This window comes from Lathamus discolor, chromosome 4, assembly GCF_037157495.1.
Source record: "Lathamus discolor isolate bLatDis1 chromosome 4, bLatDis1.hap1, whole genome shotgun sequence".
Taxonomy (NCBI): Eukaryota; Metazoa; Chordata; class Aves; order Psittaciformes; family Psittacidae; genus Lathamus; species Lathamus discolor.
Genome location: NC_088887.1, coordinates 31,249,316 through 31,255,315, shown reverse-complemented (window position 1 = coordinate 31,255,315; position 6,000 = coordinate 31,249,316).

Below are 6,000 nucleotides of genomic sequence, written 5' to 3'. Positions count from 1 at the left end.
CAAATGATGCGGAGGTGCTTCTCAGGAAGGGGAGGAGGGAGGAAAGAAGGCAGCAGGTGCGGCACCAACACTTAGTAGCAATGTCTCCCTATGCACACCACAACCCCTATGGCGTATCCAAGGGCCATCAAATGGGCATTTCTGTCAGCTCTATCAATCAGATGTGACTCCTGCAGACTGCAGCCCAAAGCACAGCCTGAGACATGGTAAGATCTCAGGACAACCTCAAGCATGTAAGTGCACATTTAACTGATGGGCACACATCTTTTCAAGCCAAACCTCACCCATCAAACAGCAGCCAACAGTCCTTTCACAATTCTCTAACCAGAGAATAAGCTTTCCTGCAGCCACAGTGCAAGTATCTCCCAGCAGCTCTGCCAGAATCTCCAGCCCTGGGAGAGAAACCCCTCCTAGCTCTATCTCCTGATCCACTAAATCCCCTTTCAGCGAAGCTTAACAAGGGTGCCAGAGCAAACCAGTAGTGATTTCTCCACGCACATGGAACAGGGAAGAGCCACCACATCAAGGCAGGGGTGGCAACAACTGACCTGGAGGCCTGTTACTGTAGGAATCCCAGAGTGAAAGTCGCCATAAACAAGCTGAGCATGACCAAAGACACCAACTCCCCACCTTCCAGACCAGCCTGAAACTTGCATAACAAAGCCTTTAGGGTCTGAAGTTTCTTGAAAACTACTTTTCCAGCCCAAGATTACGCAGATTTTCCTTCCTGATGATAGTCCTCCTTTCCCTGGCAGAAATCCTAAGCTCTCCTAATGCGGCTCAGATGAATCTGACCAGCATCATGAGTACACTAGTTCATTTTCTGTTTCGCTTATTTTTTCCCTTTTGGCTGGGTATTGCTGTTACATAATTTTTTCATCAATATAGGGGAGGGCATTATTTATAGGGGATTACAGGGATTACTAAAGCAAACCATTTGCACTTTCCAGTGGCTGGTACAACTTGCGATATCCTACCCTGCCTCATAGTTAGCAAGTTGGAGGATCAAACAATTTTGGTTTGATTCTCCTCCAGCATGCTGACGCAGCACAAGTCTTGTGTCTACACTTTGAGCGTGCTGGGCACAGACCCATACCCACCAGCTGCTTCCAGTACTCCTCTGTGCAAACATACAGACTGCTTCAGGGCAGGAGGGAGGGATGCGCTTTGGTTCCCCCCCCAACATTCCTGCACACCTCTGTGGCGTGTACTTAGCCTAGGTCCCATCAGCTTCTCCACACAGACCCTCTACTCCTTTGACACCCTTCTCCATCACACTTTTCACCCACTGTGATCTGTTATGACCACGGCTGCAGCCACTTACTGCCAAACAGCCTCGCCCCATCCACTCTGCCACCCCAGCGTTATGGGGCCTTGCAACTTCTAAGGTGCTTACCTCCTTGACATTTAAAGAGTGTATTTTTTCCATGACATTCCCACTCAGCAAAAGAATGGGAATGATGCCCGTGCATTAATAAGATAATAAACATCCTGCTCTCTACATTTTCCTCAGTCATGTATCTCCCAGTTACCAGTGCATACAGACAGAACAGATTCTATGACATTTTCATTCTGCTCGTCACATACAAAAACCAGGGGAGCAGACAGCCTGCAAGAACAGTGAATATAAAACAAGCCTCCTCCACCCTGCCTCACCCCACTGCTGCTATCAAGGTGAATTGTGAAAGGAAACAAAAAGACTTTTTTCTCCCTGCATGTAACTTTGGTATCAGCCCTCAGCAGAAAGCTGAGCTGAACTTACCTCACTACCCCAGTTAGAAGCTCCATGGGAGCCCTGCATGTGCTGGGCGTTCTCCAAGATGCACCAACAAACCCCTACATGGAAGGGGATCATGTCAGTCTTCACCAACAGTTCAGAAGTCTGCAAACCCTGCTAAGGTGGCTGAAGGGAGAGAAGTGCATCAAGAAAGCACTGTCAGGATACATCTGCTCAAAGAATTCAGCCAGAGGCCTCTTAGTGAATTCAGTGGAGCCAAAACTATCCAAACTCCCCAAACTATCCTCAACGCAAACATGTCGAAGATCTTAATAAGCCAGATTTTCTGTGTGCCGTTCTCTAAACAAGGTTGACTTGGCAGCCCGAGCACAGTGCAAAAAATAACAGGCATGAAAACTCCCTAGGTTTACAGTGAGCATTACCTCCCATTAAAAATGCTTTTAGAAGGCAACCTTAAGTGCTCCAAACTGGAATCTGTCAATACATTACTCCTCATCTTAACCAGCATTCAATAAGCGGTGACTCCCACTCCTCTGCAGCACTGCACAAATAGCTGTGCGAAGGGGAGCAGCATTAGCCTAAGGTGCAGCTGCAGCCTACGTGTTTTTAAAGGTCTGTTGAAGCAGCACTAAGAAAGCAACAGATCGCATAGGTCACAGACAGCAACACATTTTTAAGCTTTCCTCTGTGCAGCAGTTGGGAAAATGCGTGTTTTGGCGCCGCATCAATTCTCACTTTTATCCTATCTAAACCTCAGCATTCTAGGAAAGGACACAGTAATGATTTCCTTTTAATTCCTCTTGTTCTGCTTCAGTGGGTGGACGGACATAGCACCAGTCCCCATGAATTTATTAGGCATCTCATTTGCTATAGCTTGTGTTTTTCCAAGAGCTCTTCAGTCAGATGTGATGCGAAAATCGTGCCAGCAGCGATGTTTGAAAAAAGTGAATCATGAGCTCTAAAAGGCCAATAAAAAGAACTCACTTTTTAAACAGTACTCATGAGTTTTAAAGGCTGTGACTACATGCCACAAGTTCAAAGTATCTGGAAGTTTTGCCTTAAGATTCTTGAACATTTATGCCGGAGACAGTGGCATGCTGGACAGACCCTAGGAGCTGCTTTGAGCAGAAATAATGTGCAGCAGACTGGTCTATGACTCCAACAGCACTGCTTTGAATTTCTACGTCTTCCTCATAACAGAGCATAGCAACTTACTAAACAGAAACTGATCTCATTAAATGACAGGTGATGTGTTTCAGTGATCAAAGCCTAGATTCAACAGTAGGAGTCCATGAGTCATGTCGACTGTTGCCATTCTAATTATTCCTCGGATGATTTCCAAAACAATACATCCGTGCGTGCTTGCTCTACCCAGCTCAGCCTGCAGCTCTGAAGTAGAAGCCCAGCAGAAAAATGATTTTCAGAGTGCCATTAAAACATTTAGGGATAGAAATATTCTGCTGACAGTGAGGATCCTGGAATTCTTTAAGCTCACACTATCAACAAACGGGATCTTGACAGACTGGTCAGCTACACAGAAGATGCACTCTTGGTCCATGGGAGCAAATCACTGCATGCACAAACTTCCTGGGGTCAAGCCAGTGGCAACACAGAGTGCTCTGCAGAGCGCCTTACTGGTGCAGCACCCTCTGTCTATTGAAGAAACCTCCAGAGCTCGACACTGAGCCAGGAGAGACAAGATCAGGAAGAAAGGAGTGATTAAAAACATACCTCAGATCTTCACCATAAAACCACTTGTGCTTGTTTGTTTGCTGAAGGTTAAGACGGAGAAAATAAAACACTTCTGAGCCAGGAGAACTGCCAGTTGTTATTTTAATACTTACCCAACTCTGTGTATCTCCACAATCCACAAACAAGAAAACCAGAGTATCTAGGAGCATAAAGCTACTTATTTTATACACTCAGAAACATAATCTAAGGATGGGATGAAGCGCTTCACTACTGGATTCTTTGGTAAACAAAATTTAAAGCACTGGTATTCAAACCTTTTAGGCCTTTGGGAATACCAGCGGAGTCTGACATTTTAGGTATTTGGCCACAGTTTGGCTGCACAGGCTCTTCTGGCTCTCCAGTGACACCGCAGTATCCTGAAATTCTACTCTTGGAGATCAAGAGTCGCTCACAGCCTAGTGGGACAAGCCAGCTATCGACAACCAAAAAGGTAACCCCATCTGAAAGATGTGCTAAGGTTTCCCCTTCTCTGTGAAGATAATTTATGACCATTCAAGGTACAGTTACTAGCTTTCTTCCATGGCTTAACTCAGAATGTTTGCTCAAACCCAGAACTACTCAAATCTTCTGATCTACTCATGTCCATTCCTGTGTTTAGAGCTATTGAAAGAGAAGGCGCACCCAAAATAGCTACTACCAGTCTGGGTGGCTGACTGGGCTAAACGAATTGCAAGCCAAGACTCCTTCCTCAGCCTCCCCCACCCCACCCGCTATTAAAACAGCAAAATAAAGAATGTTCATATTAGAAACTATCAATTATGAGGAAAATAGCACATCCAGTTGAGAGCCAGCTACTCAGCAGGCCTTTTATAAATACATCTTGCTGCTGAGAGAGCACCAATGCTTATGTACCACACGCACCAGGAAGACAAGCATGGCTCTGCTTGTGGCCACTGGTTTCGGTGGTCAGTGTTTCTATCCTAAAGGCAAAGAAGACTGTTGGTTACTTCCCTCTGCACGCTCAGTACTTCAGAAAACAGGAGCTGCAGCTCCAAAAGATGCACTATTGCTGATCCGCTCTTGGGATGAGCTGGACTCAGGAGCCCCAGGCTTCTGCTCGTGGCATCCACCAATCTCCTGTTAAGGTCAGAAATGGGTCCCACAGAAAGGAGCGGCACAAGTATCTGACTGACCAAAGGTCAGTATCACAACAAATAATGTATTTAATAATAAGCTGTTAGGCTCATCTCCAATGAGCAGCTAGGATTTTCCTACTGAACGCAGGCTTCAACCTAGAAATTGGAACAAATTAAATGCAAAATTTATTACTATGCTGAAGGAAACTGAATAAAGGCAAACGTACAACATTCACTTGTGTACAGCCTCTGCTGACCATCATCTTTGTTTTGTGAAGCTGGAATCTTATATATTCTCTTTTCTATTCGAATGAAACCTAGGGCCCAAAGCCCACACCAGAGGCAAAGTGACTTTAAACTACAGGCTTTCTCTTCACATTCTATTTAATAGAAGCTTCTGAGAAACTCTTGAGTAAGCCACATTACTTAGAGCATTCTGTGTCTCCCTACTTGTAGTTTGTGCTTTCTGTGTTGCCAATCTGAATTTTCAGCAGCCCAACAGAAAGGGCAGCTCAGGGAGCCAAACCTGCAGCACAGACTTACAAACATAAGCTCAAACCTGTATGGAAGGAGGGCCTGTTCTACAAAGAAATATCATTGATAAGAAAAGCTCTGCCTGGAGCAGGCATCGGAGCAGACAGCAACCACATGCTCAAAAGTGGCAGTAACTACAAATAAAAGCACATCTAATATAGAACCACCTTCAGTAAGCATGTAGTGCATTCCCTCCATTCTTCCAGCATTTTTTCCAGGAGAGACAAAATGTGACAGTCTGCTCTTAGAAGAAAAGCAGATTGAAAAAACAGAAAAACACACCAGAAAACCAAACCCCACAAAACCACATGCATTCATTTCCCCTAAATAAAGACATACAGAAAGAAAGCCTCCTCCTTATTTTTCTAATGCATTTTTTCCTTTAAAAAAGGAGATACTTAGAAAAAACCCACTGGTTTCTCTCTCCTCCCTCCCCTCACCCCCACCCCCCCCACCCAAAGTTCTGCATCCAAGAAAAAAAGCAGCACACAAACACCCCCTTTCCCCCAAAAAATGACCCAGCTACCTCCATGAAAGAGAGACAAACTCATGATGAAATAGCATGCTAAAGAGTAGTCAACACCAGCAAGACCCATCACAGGTCTTTCGGAATCTGACCTTGGCTTCTAAGGTTTCTTTTACAGAAATAATAACTATACACACACTCCTTCAGAAGGAGAAATTGCCAGTGCATTCCTCCAGTAGCATGGGGGAAATACAGACATCTGCTGGAAACCACTACATTTTTGTGAGACCTGCAGGAGCTTGTCCTATGTCATCTTCCACATGCATTGCTTTTTTCTCTGTGTTCATAAGAGCAGAAGAAAGACAAAATATGCATTAAGACCTTCATCTTGATGTTTTCCTCAGTTTGAAGTGTCCACCTGGGTCTAGCTGATG